The sequence below is a fragment of the Peromyscus eremicus genome, chromosome 1 (genome assembly GCF_949786415.1).
Source record: "Peromyscus eremicus chromosome 1, PerEre_H2_v1, whole genome shotgun sequence".
In the NCBI taxonomy this organism is placed as follows: Eukaryota; Metazoa; Chordata; class Mammalia; order Rodentia; family Cricetidae; genus Peromyscus; species Peromyscus eremicus.
This window is the reverse complement of record NC_081416.1, coordinates 188,283,947-188,302,628: the sequence shown is the minus strand read 5'-3', so window position 1 is coordinate 188,302,628 and position 18,682 is coordinate 188,283,947. Positions and strand designations below refer to the sequence as shown.

General features: G+C 39.7%; 1 long non-coding RNA gene and 1 pseudogene across 1 annotated transcript; one reads left to right on the top strand and one right to left on the bottom strand.

Annotated features, from left to right (window-relative positions):
• Window positions 1-1,156: 1,156 nt before the first annotated feature.
• Window positions 1,157-17,566, bottom strand: LOC131894408 (uncharacterized). Its single transcript, XR_009374910.1, has 3 exons — window positions 17,371-17,566; window positions 5,276-5,648; window positions 1,157-1,845 (listed from the first exon to the last, which is right to left on the bottom strand). It is a non-coding gene; the product is annotated as an uncharacterized LOC131894408 (long non-coding RNA).
• LOC131894399 (zinc finger protein 54-like) lies at window positions 4,651-12,144 on the top strand (annotated as a pseudogene).
• Window positions 17,567-18,682: the final 1,116 nt, after the last annotated feature.

Below are 18,682 nucleotides of genomic sequence, written 5' to 3'. Positions count from 1 at the left end.
AGAGGCAGATGAATCTCCCTGTGTTTGAGACCAGCATAATGAGTTCTAAGACACCCATTCCTACAGGGTGAGAGACTCTGTCCCAAACAAAGAAAAAGCAAACAACAACAGAAAAAAAAAAAAAGAGGAAAGAAAGAAAGGAAAGAGGAAATGTGTCCTCTTGTGCTGAGTTCTTAGTGTTGCACCTGGGAGTCTGGAAAGCACAGTATGCTGTTTGCGGGTGTCAGGTCACAGCGTTTTCACAGTTAGAAAAGGCATTCTGAGCCAGGCGGTGGTGGCACATGCCTTTAATCTCAGCACCCCCAGAGGCAGAGGCAGGTGGACCTCTGAGTTTGATGCTTTGATGCCAGCCTGGTCTGCAGAGTGACTTTCATAGCCAGGGCTAATGATGGACCAGCCTGACTCCACCTTAAGTATGGAAGCCATTTTGTTACAAGGTCAGAACAAGTTCGTTTCTGTTTGCTGCCAAATTCAAGTTGACCGTGTTTTAACCTGTTTCTGGAATTTGACATGCTCCCCACCCTATGGGGTTTGACTCACAGCTTGAACATACCCTGATAAGATGTTCTGCCAAATAAATTTAAAATGTTCACCAAAGTTCCTAATTAACCAAAATTCTTCTGGAAATCCACCAAACCTCAAAAAAAACCCTAGCTCTGCAGTTTTGGGGGATATATAAGCCCCACTTTCTCCTTTATTCAGTACTATATTTTCAAACCCCACATTAGGGATATAGATCTGTCTGACAGAAATAAAGCTTGCTTAACTGGATCAAAAAATTTGAGTGATGGTCTTTACTCTCCCTCAGTGGGATTATATTACATAGAGAAACCCTCTCTCTCGAAGCAAAGAAAAGGCATTATAGTATAGGATGATATTAGGAGGCATATTTTGAATAATTATGATCACTCATCTACATCAGAAAACCTCTACAATAGTCTTTTCTCTCCTCAGTTCAAGAAAGGCACTCCTGTCCATGGACACATGACCAAACTATTCGTTTGTGGTTCTTGTGTTTGCTTTGTTTGCGACTCAAAATACCTGTGTTGCTCTGTTGACCCCAAAATTCACCATGTAGACCAGGCTGGACTGGAAAACAGAGTTCCACCCACCTGTTTCTCTCAAGTGCTAGGATTAAAGGTGTGCACCAACAGGATGATTCAAACTGTTGTTTTTTATTTTGTGGTCTGTTGATAGCCAGTGGTGTGACTGTGGACTTCTCCCGGGAGGAGGGGCAATGCCCGGACCCTGCTCAGAGGGCTTTGTACACAGAGTGGCTGTTGCAGAATTGCAGCAGTTTGGTTTCTGTGGGTGAGAATAGTTTGTTTGCAGTCTCCCTTGCTCCTCCTCAGGGTTCCTAGGAAAACCAGTCTGCATGTGTGTGAGCTGTGTGTGAAGAAGTCTCACGCCTCACAGAATAAAGCAAAATCCTCAGAGGAACAAAGAAAGTTGTCATGAAATGTTCTCTTCTTGTGAGTCCTTTTCCGAGGTATAGGGCTTCCATCACTTTTGGTCCATGATAAATTCAGAACCTCACTATGTATGATATTCTCATCCCAGTCATTCGTTTACATTTCTGCCCCTGAGATTTGACTGAGCTGTGCTTGGAAGTGGGATTCAAGTGACACTAACTGAAAATGCTTTCTAAATATTTTCAGTATTCTGACCCTGCGTTCCAGCTTGGGGGGGGGGGGTCATTTGTAGAATCCTGTGTTTCATTTTCTCCTCATCTACTGAGCACAGTACTGTGTTAGAAATCCAGGTGCTTTCTGAAGAATCTCTTTCTCTTGTGCAGGGCTCACTGATCACCCAGACCTGATCACCTGTGCAGCAGAACAAAGTGGCCTGAAAGGAGAGAGGAGACAGTAGCTAAGGTTCTAGGTATTTTGGAGGGATTGGTGAAGGCGTGGAAAGGGGATCAAATGAATGTGGATGTAGAACATGAAATCAGTTTTGCCAAGACTGTTTTGCTTACATGTATGATTGTATATCATGTGCAGTCTGTAATTGTATTTATGGACAGATGGGAGCCACTGTCTGGGGTCTGGGAATGGAACCTGGGTCTCTAAAACAGTAACAGATGCCCATACGCAATGAACCATCTCTCTAGCCCTATTAAGTTTTACTTATGTGAGTAGCAGTAATAGAAAATGATATAAAGCCCTTATATAATTTTTATGTAGATGATCTGAAATCTTGACTTTGCAAGGCAGTTTTTATTTCTTAATAACTTTTTCTTTTATTGTCATTTTATGTTTGTATGTATTCCTAAACATAAAAATGTAACTTACACAGTCTGTATGTTTTCAGGAATGAACATTTGGTATTGTGTAACCATATAGTGCACACTTCTCTGGGAAAGACTATTTCTCCAGCTCTCAGAATCCCTTGGTGTTTGATTAAGGTTAAGGCCTAGTTTCTCCCTTCCATGTCAGCATGTCTCTTCGTGTAGTCCTTGTTCTACTTATGTTTAGTCTGCCATGTTTGTAAGATTTCATGCGTGTAGCTTCTCTGACATTTCCAGGAGACACAATCTAACAGCAAATGTCCTGTTCCTCTGACTGTTACAGTGTTCCCACCCCTCATTCTCAGTGATCCCTGAGCCTGAGGTGAAGAAGTTGTGTTGTTTGTGTCAGTTGGGACTGAACATCACAACTCTGCATTTTCACTGATTTTGGTTTTCTATAATAATCTCCCTTTGTTGCTAAAATAGCTTTACTTGGTGAGGGGTGAGAAACTACATTTATCTGTGGGAATAAGAAAATATTTAGACTGCAGTTAGAGATTATGCTGATTTAGTAAATTAGTAGTTCTAGATTCTCCTCTAAGATTATTGACTTCACTAACTCTGGAGACACTGGCTAGGTTTCTAGTACCAGGCATGATTTCCCCCCTTTTGAGAGGGTCTTAAGTCCAATAAGAAGCTGTTGGTTACCACCAAGGTCTGTGTGCCACTCTTGCACCCTTAGGGCTATCATGCAGTGCAGACCATTGTTGTGGTTCATGGGTGTCCTAGCTGGGTAGGACTGTTGGCTGGCTCCCTCCTTTGGAAGCTTGAATGCTGCCTTCTGGTACCATGAAAGCTAGTCCCTAGACAGGAAGTTTTAAATTCTGATCTACTCAAGTCCTCTAGGATCAGTGTGCAAAATGCATGGCTTCTTCAACAATAGGGACTCACCTTCTACCTCTAGGAGGCAAGTATGGGCAACAGCAGTAGCCTGTAATGCTTTGATAATCTCAAGGATAGTTGTAACCAACAACTTCAAAGCAGGCTTCTTACACCTAGTGTTGGTGGTTTTATTAAAAAAAAATAAATGTGGCACTGTGAGGACCATTATCAGCCCAGATGGCAGATGGGAAACTTTCATTTATACTCTAACTCTTAAATGTATACACAGACTTATGTTATAGGCATTAATGGTAGATGACAGTAGTATGATTGCTTATGACTTTTTAGACATTCTTAGTGTAATTTTACTGTCCTTCTTCTGTGTTTACATCTGTTTCTTCTCTATAATTAAATCTCTCCCTGTTTTTCCATTTCTCCCTTTAGATCACTTGTTCCCTGTTACTTCCCTCTCTGTTAGTCCCCTATATCCCACTGTGGTCTATTTTTATTTTTCTTGTTACTGTACTCACTCCAGGTTGTGTACTCAGATCTGATCACTCCAGGTTGTGTACTCAGATCTGAAGATTTGGAGCTAGGAACTTCCTATGAGTGAGAACAAGCAATGTCTGTCTTTCTGGGTTTGAGTTACCTCACGCAATATGATCTTTCCTTGGTCCATTCATTTACCTGCAAAGTTTAGGATTTCAATTTTCTTCGCAGCTGAATAATATTTTATAATATAAATGTACCATATTGGTGAAATTATTTAGGCCACTCCACGTAGTTAAAAGGAGATTTATTTAATGGCGTAACTTACAAATTAAGGGATAGGTAGGTCGCGGGGTCTGGGGAAGGTGTATCACAGTCCAGCGGTGTTCTCTGGAGCTCTGCTTTGTCCACCTCCACCATCCAGGGTCCTGGAACTAAGAGAGTGTTCGCCGATCCAGATCTCGGGTCCCCAGGCGCCTCCCTTGGCCCCGCCTTGTAGGCGTGACAGTTGCCGAAGTCTCAATGGGGGTTGGAACTTCCAGAACAAAGCTGGAATGGCTACCCACTACATCTCCCCCTTTTTGTCTAAATAAGAAAGTTCTAACCTAATACAAGACTATATACAAAGGAATGGTTATCAAATATTGTCCAGGAATAATGAGGGATAATGACCTAGATAAGAGGGAACTACAACCAATGCAAACAATATCAAGCAAGAAACACATATTAAAATCCAGAGAAGTATAGAGCATAGGTAAATGGCATGTTACAAAGATCATTCCAAAAGGTGTCCTATCCTAAAGAACCTGAATCTAATACTTAATATGTTCTATCTACTAAGTTGTAACTATAACTGTTAGTCTTCAATCCCATCAAAGACCTGAGAAGGAATATAATGGTACCTGAGAAATGGTAGATGGATGCAAGCAACTTTCGGGAATCTTGTACCATGTTTTCACTATCCATTTGTCAGTTGAAGGACATTTGACTTGTTTCCCTTTTATAGCTATTGTGAGTAGAACAGCAATGACCAGAATGTCAAGTCCTTTGAGCATATGCCAAGGAATGGTACAGCTGGCTCATGTGCTAGGTTTGTTTAAATTAAGGGTTTGTATATTTGGTTTAAAATTCTCTGTATTGGTTTCTAGAATGGCTAGAATTTTTGTTCATCGGGTTTTATTTCTTATGGTTTTGATTTTAATGTTGTTTTTAAGTGGAAGTTTCCCTGTCCCACAACTGCTCTCAAGTAATCACTCAGGGTCTTATATTAATTGTAAATGCCTGGCTAATAGCTCAGACTTATTACTAACTAACTCTTGAAAATTAACCCATTTCTATTAATTCATGTACTACCCCAAGGCTTGTGGCCTTTACCTCTGTCCCATTTTGTGTGTCTGACTAGTTCTCCATCTGGGTTGGCAATTCTCCTAACTCCCTTCTTTTTCCCAGCATCCTCAGTTTGATTTTTCTGCCTAGTCCTATCCTGTCTAGTTATTAGCCAATCAGCTTCTTTATTAAACCAATCACAGTGACAAATCTTCACAGTGTACAAAAGGGTTTTCCACAGCAGTTGCTGGTTGGATATTTGGGAGTATTGTTTCTTTACTATGAGAGTTAGTGGTTTGCCTCCCATTTCTCCTCTACTTATCAATTCTTCACATGAAATGTATTACTTACCATGTTCCCATGGATAATTCCTCTGACTCTCCTCTGTATATTTTCCCTCCTATTTAATATCTGCTGTGCTGCTTTATTGAAGTGAGTTGTGTTCATTCATGCCTATCTTGAAATGCACTTATGTCTCCATCCATTTTAGAGACTGTTTGTCTCGTTGCAACAATATGGTTGATTATGATTTTCCCTCCAGGCTTTAAATGTATTTCCATCTTCTCCTGTCTTTGGAATCATTTACTGGACACCTGAAAAAATTCTGTTCCTTGTGTCTTTTCATGAGGTTTGACATTTTTCTTTATCAGTTTTTAGTATTAATTTTTGCATTTTCTTTTTGATCTCTTATATGAAAGGGCAGCAAGCCATCTGTTCATTGTTCCTGAAAGAGAAAGTCAAAGAAGAGAAACAGAAAGAAATGGCTGATTCTCCAATAAGCATATCCCAGGTCAGTGGTCATGTCCACTATTTTTTCTAGAAATGTTACATTCTGAGACATTGGATGCCTTTAGTTTTCTGCTTCTGGATTTTTTTTAACTTTGTTTTAAAAGTCATTCCAAACAAACGCATAACAAAAAATTCACTTACTGAATTAACTATACCCAAAGACTATACAACTTAATATAATTTTATACAGTTAGAGTTGTCATTAGGAATAGAAGCTCTGAGCCTCACATTATGTTTTATATGTTTACTATTGAGTATATTATGTTGTAATTATATACCACCCAAAACCAAAAGACGTGACAGAATTAGAACTAGAAAAGCAATTAGCTTTATATCATTTTTCATAACTGGTATTCATTACCTGCATTCAGTTATACCTGAACTCCTGATTTAAAGTTTCCTGTTCTCTTTTCTCCATGTTCTACTGTGCCCACATGTACATTGTTTCCCATATACACATATTATTGGCTAGATTCTACACATGAGGGAAAACATGATTTCTTTCTTTCTGACTTGTATGGCGTCACTTACGATTACATATTCTAAGTCCCACCATTATCCTGAAAATTTTTATTACATTTTTCCCTTCAGTTGTATAGTATTCCATTTTATATGTATACCATTTTCATTATCCATTCATCTGTTGATAGACAATTATGTTAATTCCAATTCTTCGCTTTGGTGAATAAGCAGCAGTAAATATGGGGTGTAATTATCTCAGTAGTGGAGAATGGAGTTCCCTGTGTGTATGCCCAGGAGTGAAAGAGTTGTTCATATATTAGTTCTATCTTTAATTTTTTTCAATGCTCTCTAAACTTATTTCCACAATGGTTGTATTAATTACACTACACTACACACAAACAGTTACTAAGGGGATCTTTCTTCCTCATCCTCATCCTCTCTGACATATGTTGTCAGATTGCTTGATGTCGTTCTGCCTGGGGTGAGGTGTATTTCAAGTAGTTTTAGTTTGCATTTCCATGATGGCATTTTAAGGATCCTGAACACGTTTTACAAAATTTATTGGTCATTTGTGTTTCTCTTTTCGCAAAGAGTCTATTCAACTTATTTGCACATATATTGATTGGCAGTTTTAGTTCCTTGGTATTTAATTTCTGTAATTGTTTGTAAATTCTAGGTAAGAGCCCCTATCGAAAACATCACTGGTGCAGATTCCGTCCCATTCTGTGGGGAGTCTGTGTGCTCTGCTGATTGTTTCTTTGGATAAACAGAAACACTTTATATCCATGTAGTTCCATTTGTTGATACTTGGGGTTATTTCCAGTTCGGTTTGTGTTTTTTCTTTTTAATAAGTTCTTGCCCATCCCATATTCTGAGGGTATTTCCTGTGTTCTTTAAGTTTCTGTGCTTCTTTTTAAATATGGGTTTTAATTCACTGTAGCATGATCTACAGGTACAGCATTTAAAATCACATTTCCTCATAACAGATTTTCCTTCTGGGACATGTACACTGTGATCCTGTGGGACATAAACACAGCATCCATGACAGGTAGATAACCATGTCCAGACCTTAAATGTGTGTCTTGTTTTGAGTGTATTGCGTGTGAGACTACTGTGTCATCCTGTTTTTCACAGAGTTAGAACCTTCATTATAGGATGTGACTATATCAGAAACAATTTTTTTGAGTAATTGTCTTCCCTCATCTACAGCCCTAATTTCTTCAAGTCTCCATATACCCAAGAAAGCACTCTGTCCAGTATCACATGATCAAGCTGTACTTTTTTGTTTCAGGGTCTGTTGACATTCTGGGATGTAGCTGTAGACTTCTCAAAAGAGGAATGGGAATACTTGGACTCTGCTCAGAGGTGTTTGTACACTGATGTAATGTTGGAGAATTACAGCAACCTGGTCTCTCTGGGTGAGAAATTTTGCTTGTAGAATTCCTAATTAATCCTTTTTATGTACCAGCTTTATAGGTTGTAAGCTCTGTGTTACGCAGTCTTGGAAATAACAGAGGACTATGGAAACTTTGGTATTACAGAAGAACTTTTTCATGATATTTAATTTTTTCCCTTCCGTTTTCCATTTTAGAGGTATCATGCACCCCTCGCTTTGGTTCCAAGATGCATTCAGAAATGTAGCAGCATATAATGTTTGCACCCAAATCTTCTTTTCCATTGTTTTCCTTTTATTGTAGTGGATTCTTTTCTCATACAGTATATTCTGATGATACTTTCCCATCCCTCTACAACTCCTTCCTCCCCATATCCCCTCCCCTCGATATCTACTCCCTTTCTGACTCTCATTAGAAAGTAATAGCCTGCTAAGAGATAACAACCAAGCATGACAAAATAAAATATAATAAGATGAAGCAAAAACCATCATACTGAAGTTAGACAAAGTAACCCAATAGAAGGAAAAGAGTTCTACGTACAGACACGAGCACTAGAGACCCTTTCATTCTCATACTCAGGTGTCATATGAAAAGACTAAGCTTAAAACTATAATACATATGCAGAGGACCTGGTGCAGACCTGTGTAGCCCCTGTGCCTGCTGCCTCAGTCTCTGTGAGTTCACTTACACTTAGCTAGTTGGTTCAGAGGGCCTTGATCTTCTGTTGTCCTCTATCCCTTCGGGATCTTACATGCCTTTCACCTCTTCTCTGCATGGTTCCGTGAGCTCTGAGGGGAGGGATTTAATGGAGACATCCCATGTAGACTTTCTCCACATACTGACCGACTGTGGGTCTCTGCATCTTTTCCCATATGCTGCAAGAGGAAGCTTGTGAGATGATGATAGAATAAGGCACTGATTTATAAGTATAGTAGAATATCATAAGGAATCATTTTATTGACACTTTTTTTTTCTTTTTATACCGGTAGGTTTTGTTTTACTGTTGTTCTCTGATCTATCTAGTCTTTGGTCCTTGGTTACCCAAGCAGTGTTGTCTATGGGTTCAGTCTTGTAGACTGGGCCATAAGTAAATTCAGACATTTCTTGGCTATTCCCTCACTTTCTGCTGCACCATTGGCCTAGCATATTTTACAGACAGGACAGATTATATGTCACAGGATTTGGGGCTACTTCCACCTATATCTTAAGTTCCATGTCCATAATTGCATTTGACATCATTTTAATTATGCGGAAAACTCAAGGTATGCAAACTGAAATTTCTCCCTAAATATGTTTAGAATACTTACAGGAAATAACAATTGGGAAATCATTCCTATATTCCCATACTTTGTGTTCTCTTCATGTACAGAGCACAGTACTGTGTTAGATGTCTGTATTCTTTCTAAAAACTCTGTCATGAGTCGTGGGCTACCTCACAGAATATGTGGGTTATTATGTGCAAGTTAGGCCTGGTCACCTGTCCAGAGCAAATAAGATTGCTCTGGAATGTGGAAAGGAGAGAATAGCCACAACCAGGGTGGGCTTGTGAATGAGCAGGACAACAGTGATGGCTTCCAGTAAAAGAGAAATCAAGAGATGAAAATGGTTTTGCTGTATTTAATTCCACTTGAAAGGATTCCTGATCATTTAACTTACTATAGTGTCCTGCTCCCGGGATGCATTCTACCTGTTGTAACTGTTAGAAGTCATTGTGCTTTATTGCATCTGAACTATTTTGTGTCTAAAATGAGTCCATGGGGTAGAATTATTCTGTAATTGCCTTCCTTGTTATCTGTCTTTATATCACATCCTTTATATTCTTCCCAGTGGAGAACACACAGACATCTGGGAAATAATCTTTGGAGTCCATGTACAGAGTGGACTTGAGAATAACCCTATGAGGAAAGTTAAGAAACACAGTCCTGTGTGGATCTCAGACAGTGGAGGATAGAAATAAGCAATAGGTGTCCATGACAGCCCTGCCTCAAATGACCTTTGATGTCTGGCAGAAGACTTGGTTTGCATCTATGAATTTTGAAGAACCTAATCCCTTTTTTTAAGAAAAAAAAATTCTTTGATGCTTTTGAGTAAGCCTTTAATCTTAAAAGCAATTCTCAACAGTGCTCTTCATTGCTGGTATTAGGAAGTACAAATACTGTGAATCTGGGATTAGATTAAACTCTTTTTCATCAATACCTGAGGAAATAAATATTTAAAATTAGAGACATGTATTCTAATTATAATCTGTCAGTGAGCTCCATCCCAAGGCTAATTACTGATTCCTCTAATATCTGTTTCATCTTCCGTGAAGGCTATCGCTTTGTTTTTTCGTGAGAATCCATATAATTATAGTGAAAGAGTAAGATTGACTACTAAGCACTCTATTCTAAATAGTTGCTGGTTGATTTTTCTGAAGAGATTACTGAAAGACTCTGTCATTTATCAAATGTTTAATCTTGGAACAAGCCCAGTTAATCTGAACTGTACTCATTTTCAGAGAACTATTGCATATGTGATCCTGTCAATCAACATGTGAAGACTGAAAAGGAGTCTTGTCAGTGTAATGAGCTTGGCAAAGTGCTTTGTGGTCCTTCCACATGTGGACTTTATAGAATAAGTGAAATTACAGAAAACTCTAATAACTACAGATGCAGTAATCACAGGGATGCCTCTATTGGCTCATCAAACCCAGATACACATGAAAGCATGCACACTGGAGAAGAACATTGCAAATCTAAAAACTGTGAGAAATATTTAAATATCTGTCCTAATATTCCTCAAGATCAGAGACACTACACTGCAAAGAAACAGCATAGTCGGAGAGAATATGATGACTGTTTTGGCTCTACATACAATCTTATAAAACAAATAATCTACATTGGAGAGACACCGCACCAGTGTGAGAAATGCAGAAAGAAACCCTACAAGTGCAACATTTGTGACAAATCCTATAACCAGAGTGCAAGTCTTAAAGCACATCAAAGACTTCATACTGGGGAGAAACCTTACAAATGCAAGGAGTGTGGAAAGTCATTTCGCCTGTTGGTAGTACTTAAGAACCATCAGAAATTACATACTGGAGAGAAGCCTTACAAATGTAAGGAATGTGACAAATCCTTTCCTGTAAAGTCAACTCTTACAAAGCATCAGAGAATTCATACTGGAGAGAAACCCTACAAGTGCAATGTTTGTGACAAATCCTTTAATCAGTGTTCACATCTTAAAATACATCAAAGACTCCATACTGGGGAAAAACCTTACAAATGCAAAAATTGTGGAAAGACATTTCATGACTTATCAGCACTTCATAGCCATCAGAAAATGCATACTGGGGAGAAGCCTTACAAATGTAAGGAATGTGACAAATTCTTTTCTCTGAAGTCAACTCTTACAAAACATGAGAGAATTCATTCTGGAGAGAAACCCTACAAGTGCAACGTTTGTGACAAATCCTTTACTCAGTGCTCAAGTCTTAAAACACATCAAAGACTCCATACTGGGGAGAAACCTTACAAATGCAAAGAATGTGGAAAGTCATTTCCTCAATTATCAGCACTTCAAAGCCACCAGAAAATGCATAAAAAGAAAAGGCATGCTGGAGAGTAGCTTTACAAATGCAATGAGTGTGACAAATTCTGTAGACACTATTCATCATTTAGAAGGCACCAGAAAATTCATTCTCTAGAGAAACTATACAAATGCAAAGAATGTGGTAAGTCCTTTCTTGAATTATCAAATCTTAAAATGCATCACAGAATCCATATGGGTGAGAAACCATACAAATGTGAGGTATATGATAAATGCTTTGCTATAACCTCAACTCTTAGAACACATCAGAAAATTCTGGAGAGAAACCTTACAGATGTAAAGAATGTGACTAATCTTCTAAGTGCTCAACTCTTAAAGAACATCAGAAAATTCATACTGGAAAGAAAACTTACAAATGCAAAGACTGTGACATAGCCTTTACCCAGCATTCAAATCTGAGAAAACATCAAAGTTCATTCTGAAGTGAGACATTACTTCTGTAAGGAATGTGGCAAATCTTTTACTCAAAGCTCATATCTTAGAGTACGTCAGAAAATTCATACTGGAGAGAAACCTTACAAATGCAAAGACTGTGACAAATCCTTCATCCAGCGTTCAAATCTTAGAACACATTACAGAGTTCATACTGGAGAGAGACCTCACATATGTAAGGAATGTGGTGAATCTTTTACTAAGTCCTCAACTATTCAAGTTCATCAGAAAATTTATATTGTAGAGAAAAATGCCATTATATAAACAATGTGATGTAGCATTTATCTGGTGTTCTCTGCTTACAAGTCACAACAGTATACATAATATAGCCATAAAGATATGAAACTTGTGAATGTCTTTAATGAGGTTTAATTATTAAAAAGTATCACAGTGTTTATATTAAAATAAAATTCTGCAAATGTAACTGTGTGAAAAGGTTTTTTAAAAAATATGTATAGGAATTTTGACTGCATTTCACGTCTGTCTACTCCATATATGCTTCCTACCCGTGGATGCCAAAAGAGGGTATCAGATCCCCAAAGCTGGAGTTATAGGCAGTTGTGAGCTGCTATATCTGTGCTGGGAATTGGACCCTGATTCCCTGGAAGAAGATCCAGCGCTCTTAACCACTAAGCCATCTCTTCCCCTGAGAAAAGCTATAATAAAAACATTTATCTTGTTCAGCCTCTAAAAATTCATAATAATTCCAATCATGATGGTGCTCACCTTTAATCCCAGCACTTCAGTCACAGAGGCAGTGGGATTTGTGTGACTTCAAGGACAGCCTGATTTTCATATTAAATCAGGACAGGCAGGACTATATAAATCCTGTCTCCAATAACAAATAATAATAATAATGACAAAATGTAGTATCAAAAATTGTGAGAAAGCTTTAATTTTTCCTATAATTTTGTTATACCTCACTAAATTCATACTTCAGGCAAGCCTTATAAAGCTATACCATATATAGTCCCCATGTCTTGCTGTTCATTGGAAGTTCCACCCTCCAAATACATTCAATTTGACAAATCCTTTACCTAGTGCTGAAATAGTAACTATGAAAGAAAATTCATAATGAAAGAAATCACACAAAAAAAGCTCCAATAAATTCTCATCTTTTATCCACTCTCAAAAATTTTCATACTAGATTTAAACTATACAAATAGCAAGAAGTTGAGAAAGTGTAAAGAATTAAAACTGTGAATGTGATCCCAGCACTCGGGAGGCAGAGCCAAGTGGATCTCTGTGAGTTCGAGGCCAGCCTGGGCTACCAAGTGAGTTCCAGGAAAGGCGCAAAGATACACAGAGAAACCCTGTCTCGAAAAAGCAAAAAAAAAACTGTGAATGTGACAAAATGTACATGCTCACTTATAGATTATTGTAGATGTAACCAACCGTCTTATTAAATAAGAAACACAGAGCCGATTCAGAGAAGAAAGCCAAGAGGTCAGAACTAAGAGCCTTACCCTTCCTGCTTCAGCCAAGAGAGCTCTCCGAAAAAGGGCCTACTTCCTGTGTGTATGTCTTTAAGTAGTCTTTCTGTTCTGCCTTCTCATTGGTTGTAAACCCAAACACATGACTGCTTCGTCACTGCCTGCATGTACAGCCCTCCAGGTCCTCTATGGTATTGAGATTAAAGGCGTGTGTCTCCAATGCTGGCTGTATCCTTGAACACACAGAGATCTACCTAGCTCTGTCTACCAAGTGCTGGGATTAAAGGTGTGCGCCACCACCGCCATGCTCTTACTATGGCTCTAATAGCTCTGACCCCCAGGCAACTTTATTTATTAACATACAATTAAAATCACATTTCAGTACAAGTAAAATACCACCACAGATTATAAATCCCCAGATTGGGACTGGAGAGATGGTGCAGTGATTAAGATCACTGGCTGTTCTTTCATAGGACCTAGTTTGAATCACAGTATCAACCTGGCAGCTCAGAACTGTATGTAACTATAGTACTAGGGTATCTGGTACCTTCTGGATTCTGTAGGCACTTCATGCACATACTGTACATACATACATGCAGACAAAACACCCACACATATAAAATTGAATAATTAAAAAGAAATCCCTAAGGTCACAAGGCATGGTAGAACGTGCCTTTGATCCCTGGACACTGGAAGTAAAGGTAGGTTGATCTCTGGGAGATTAAGGCACCCTACAGAGCAAATGCTAAGACAACCAGGGTTACACAAAGACCCTGTCTCATAAAAAGAACAAGAGAAGTTCCTGAAAGCATGCAGAAATTACTTTTGAAGTACTAAGGAAAATGGGGAAGTAATTACTCTTTCTTAATTAGAGTTTCTATTGCTGTGAAGAGACACTATGACCACTGCAACTCTTACAAAGGAAAACATTTCATTGGGGCTGGCTTACAGTTTCAGAGGTTTAGTCCATTATCATCATGGTGGGACATGGCAGCATGCAGGCAGATGGTGCTGGAGAATGAGCTGAGAGTGGAGAAGGAGTTACATCTTGACTTGTAGGCAACAGGAAGTAGTCTGAGTGTCACACTGAGCTAAGCTTGAGCAAAAACAGATCTCAAAGCCTGCCCCCACAGTGACACACTTCTTCCAACAAGGCCACACCTACTTCAAAAAAGACCAAACCTAATGTTACCACTCTCTTTGGGGGTCATTTTCTTTCAAACCACCACATACTCTAAAATAATATACCTTCCATTAACTGCCAGTAGATGTTCATTGAGGGAAAGGAGGCTCCTGGCACCCTCCTTCAACCATGATGAAATGGTAATTGTGCCAGTCTTGCACAGTTACTTGTTCTCAGTACTTTTTGAACAGCTATTTCAACTGAATTATCTACTACTGCAAGAGGAAACTTCAAGTTTCAGAGTAGTACAAATTGATAATTATAAACATGAATATTTAGATGGCAGATTAACATGATCATTAACAAAACATCAATAGGTTCTGCCCTTGGACCTGTAATTCCCAAGCCATGACTTTTTTTTAAAACCATGTGTACAGTACCAGACATGAATTACTTGGTGGAATGGACCTGGTGTCAATCCTATCAAGAGACAGGTTGGTTATGCCCATAAACAGATGTGCCAGTATTGCACCAGTGCACACATCTTGCCAAGTAGGTTTGTATTACTGATGCAGGGTCCAGGGTAAATGAGACTGCTGCCATCTTTTCTCTGCCAGGTACCTGCACAGAATCTTGCACTCCTATGGAAGCTAGCCAGCAGGAAGAGTTCCCTGGTACATTCAAGACTGCTTTCTCTCTATCTCATAACCAAAGTGTTTTGTGTCTTCAGCAATGCCATGTACTTATGGTGTCCAAGGAAGAGCACTGGCAATGAAGACCTGTTTGATGTGCCTCTGGGGCCTCCATGACCAGTAATTCTTAGTCAGATAACCAATACTTGGTATATAGCATTTCATTTAATAGCCCTGGTACCTAAGAGCAACATTATTTACCTATGTGGGTTGCTGCTGTTCAAAGTTTGAAAAATTGTATTTCCTATTAACTTGTAAGACAATGTGATTTCATAAGACTTCATATACCCTTCATTTTCATTAACCCACCCACTATTACTCCTTTCTTTTTGCCCCATCCCCAGTTAAACATCTAGTACACATTATCCAATGACCTATCACATGGGTTCTCCTATCCTCTCATATTTTTTGCTTGGGTTGCAAAATGATAGACTCCCATCTAGCTTTTTACAAGCATCTCATTTTAGTTGACCTTTGAGCAACCTTCACTTATCCTCAACACTACTGTGGTAGTTTGAATGTAATTGACCCCCATAAGCTCTTAGGGAGAGGCACTATTAGGAGGTATGGCTTTGTTGGAGTAGGTGCGGTCTTGTTGAGGAAGTGTGTCACTGTGGAGGTGGCCTTTGAGGTCTCATATTTGCTCAAGATAGCACCTAGTGTCATAGCCCACTTTCTGTTGCCCTCTGATGAAGATGTATCTGCCTGCACACTGCCATGCTCCCCACCATGATGATAATGGACTAAACCTCTCTACTATAAGGGAGCCCAATTAAATGTTTTCTTTGTAAGAGTTGCCATGGTCATGGTGTCTTTTCAGAGCAATAGAAATCCTAACTAAGACAAACTACAATACATGTTTAAATCATTTTACCCCCATGATTCCCACTGTCTAATTTCATATAACCTATATTCTACTATCTAACTTTTCCTGCATCTACACTACAGGTCTCCTTCTAGTTTCCTGGCTTCTACATGTCATCTTACTAAAATGCAAAAACAAAATGTTTGGAGCCATGTAATCAGAGGTGGAGCTTTTCTTTGTCCCAACCACCCATCCCCAAGTAATCACAAAAAGTCTTATATTAATTATAAATGTGTGGGAATCTGCTGGAGCCCAGCTCCAACCTGTTGAAGGGCTCTTGGGTAGAGGAGAGAAGAATGAGGAAATATTAGGTAGAAAGATTGAGATGATAAGAAAGACAGAGACACAAGATGGCTATGTCAATACCCAGTTGCCCAGAGATTTATTCAAAGGGGCTTTTTTTTTTTCAAATACAAAAGCAAAGAACCTTTATTGCAAGCTCCAGCTTGGGTTCTCTGTCTGTTCCAACACAGTGGTTGCATCAGGAAGATCCTTGAGCTCAGTTATGGCAGGGTTTTTAAGGAGTAAAGGATTGTAGTGGTAGGGGAATTCCAGATTCAGATGGGGGTTGAACTCCCAATTGGGTAAGAGTGGGGCACAGAAGTCTTATCAAACAAGGATTGATACTGGAATTGCTGCAAGGAAATTAGCAACTTATATACAAGTGATGTAAGCTATCTTTAATGTTCTGGAGCATCTAGTACTTGTTTGTCTCAATTCTGATTGGTCTTCTGCAGGGTACAGTTTGTGGCTTTTCCTGGTTATTGTAATAGTGAGGCCTAGTCCCAGTATTGTTAGTCTTCAGACTGTCATGGCTGCACTAATGTTAAGTTAGGCCTCTTCACAAGGAGTGTATGTAGAAAAAAGGGGTGGGCTAAAGAAACCCACCCTGAACCTGGAGCCCAGAACTAGGGAAAGATGGCTCAGATCAGGGCAGAAAGAAACACAGTTTGACTCAGTCAGATCAGAACCATCTCTGCCTCTGGCCAACTGACTTGCGAAACCAACCATTCACAGAACAGGACAGTAGAACCCTGGACTCCAGGTCAACCCCCAAGACAGTATCTAGGAAATGGACTCCACCCCCAAGATTTCCTATGTAAACTGCCATGCCTGGTCAGTTAGAAAAAAGGCTGTTCTCTTCACCCTGGTAGAGGCAGCTACTCTCCTGGACTCCTCCTTCCCAAATAAATCTCTCTTTTTTTAGACTTATTATATATATATATACAGTATCCTGCATGCCAGAGGAGGGCACCAGATCCCATTATAGATGGTTGTGAGCCACCCTGTGCTTGCTGGGAATTGAACTCAGGACTTCTGGAAGAGCAGCCAGTGCTCTTAACATCTGAGCCATCTCTCCAGCCCAAAGGGGCTTTTTATAATATGCCAAGGGGAGAGGCAAAAGACCTCCCCCTTGCAAGATCAAAGCACACCTTACAGCCAAGTGTAGACCCTCCCAAACACCTGGTAAACATGTCCCAGGCCAAATCATCCTATTATGCAGCCCTGTTGGGTAAAGCAAGCTCAGATTCTCTGACATTGAGTAAGGTCTCACTAGGAAGCCTCTGTAAGTCACCATGTAAATGGTCGGCCAAATAGCTCAGTCTTCTTCTTAGCTAACTCTTATATCTTAAATTAACCCATTTCTATTAATCTGTGTATTACCACATTACTGGTCTGCTGGCATCTTGTTCCTTGGGTGGCTGGATCGTGTCTCCCAGACTCTGCCCTCTTCTCCCTATATCTCTGTTTAGATTTCCTGCCTGGCTATATTCTGCCTTGGCATAAGCCAAAGCAGCTTCTGTGTTAACCAGTGATGATAAAACATATCCACAGCGTATAGAAAGACATCCCACAGAAGAGCCAGGACACTAAGTTCTGTTTATCCATGTGTCAGTTAATGGAATTCTAAGGTAATTCCATTTCCTAGATACTGTCAATAAAGAAGCAATGAATATGATGGTCAAGTGCTTATTGGTAAAATGGCAAGTCTTTAGAGTATATGCCCAGGAGTGGTTATTGTGTATCAGCTTCCTCTGAGATTAAACCCATCCATCTTGGAAGACTCTCCTTAAAACACAGGATATTAAAAGAGAGGGAAAGAAACAGGATACTCTAAGACAAGCTTCCTAATGTGACCTTTAATACAGTTCCTCCTGTTGTGTTGACCCCCAAACAGAAAATTATTTTGTTGTTCCTTCATAACTGTAGTTTTGCTATTGCTATGAATTATAATGTAAAATTCTGATATACAAGATATCTGATATGGAACCCAAAAGGGATCATGACACAAGGGTTCAGTGCCATTGCTAAAAGTGGAGGTGAAATATTTTATCCTGCAAGAAGCCTCCTGAAGCTCACAAATAGACAATTATAGGCGAGTGTGTTGCAACTCTGGGGGGAAGGTATCCTGACTCTTCATGAGTCAGATGACACCTTGAGCTACTAGGACAGCTCTGACAACTGGAGCTGCAATGGGACAGCTCAGCTCTGGAGGGAAAGGTATCCTGACTACTTGGGAAAGTCACGCCAGAGCTGTTAAGAAAGCTCAACAGAAAAAGTTATCCTGACTGTTCAGGAGTCAGACTACTATGCCTGGTGTAGTGGGGGATGGTCTCCCCACAGGATATAGCAGTCCTGCTCCTCTCCTGGAGAGCTGCTGCAGTTGAGCTTTGCTCAGCCTCCACTTAAGAGGGCTTCCTAGCTGAGTTCTGCTTCTTCTCCAGCCTAAGATGTTGCTTCTTTTGCTTCACTCTGCTAAAGGGGAAACCCCTGCAGAAGTGCAGCAATTTCCTCTGGCTCCAGCAAAAAGTTGTTACTTTTTTTTTCTGCTACCCCCCCCCCCAGGGGATGTCTCAGCAAGGTTCTTCTGTTCAGCCCACTATGGGACGTCTTAGTAATCTCTGGGCCAGCGAATAAAGATCTTCATGCCCAAGACTCTTTTGAGAAAGAAATTTATTTGAGAAGGAGGAGTCCAGGA